General features: G+C 45.4%; 1 long non-coding RNA gene across 1 annotated transcript; it reads right to left on the bottom strand.

Annotated features, from left to right (window-relative positions):
- Nucleotides 1-391: 391 nt before the first annotated feature.
- Nucleotides 392-747, bottom strand: LOC103133387 (uncharacterized). Its single transcript, XR_475738.2, has 2 exons — nucleotides 552-747; nucleotides 392-473 (listed from the first exon to the last, which is right to left on the bottom strand). It is a non-coding gene; the product is annotated as an uncharacterized LOC103133387 (long non-coding RNA).
- Nucleotides 748-755: the final 8 nt, after the last annotated feature.

The raw sequence follows: 755 nt of genomic DNA, 5'->3' as shown, positions 1-755 counted from the left end.
TCTACAAACCTTTACATAAAAACCGCAAGAACAACTAAATTGTTAAAAATTTCAAACGAAATCGAAACTTGACCAGCATGCAGAGAAAAATAACGTCCTTATTCAAAAGAAAAGACAGGGAGACCGGAGCTGAGAAGATACCCGACAAAATTAAACAAAACAGCTGATGAAGATTTTGAACAATCTGAGAGTCAGGGTGAGGAGACGCCACGTCACGAAGATGAAGTGGAAGCCGCTTCAGAACAAACAGGTCATGATGCTGGACCTACTCATTATCCTTCTGCCTGGACACAGGAACAATAGAACCAGTTTAAAATCAGAAATGAATGGTTATTGTCATGAGGGGTTTAACGGATTTCACCCACATGCATGAACACCAAAGAGACGGATGTAAAAAATGAAAAGTTTTATTTACAGCAAGCAACACTTAAAGTAAAGCTGGTCCAGAAAACTGCTCGGCTGCTCTCGGTGCACTGAGAAGATAAGAGGAGCGTGGTGAGTTCAGGTTACTGGGAAACGGGAGGTTGCGAATGAGAATTGGGTAAACTTACTGGCTCTGTGCGTTCGAACGGCTTGGAGGGGGTTGTGGTTGGTCCTGGAGTTCTTTCTAACCTATAGAGTTGCTTCGCCGTGGAGCTTGGTGGTTCGGAGTGTGGCGTTGGAGGGCGGACAGGGAGGCTTGTCCTTGAAAGCGGCTGAGTTTAGGTGGAACGGCCGGTCGGAGACTTCTGAATGGCTGGCAGAATCTTACAGTA

Source organism: Poecilia formosa, unplaced genomic scaffold (assembly GCF_000485575.1).
Source record: "Poecilia formosa unplaced genomic scaffold, Poecilia_formosa-5.1.2 Scaffold2881, whole genome shotgun sequence".
Classification (NCBI taxonomy): domain Eukaryota; kingdom Metazoa; phylum Chordata; class Actinopteri; order Cyprinodontiformes; family Poeciliidae; genus Poecilia; species Poecilia formosa.
Note: the sequence above shows the minus strand (reverse complement) of the source record. Positions and strands in the feature narration are given on the sequence as shown.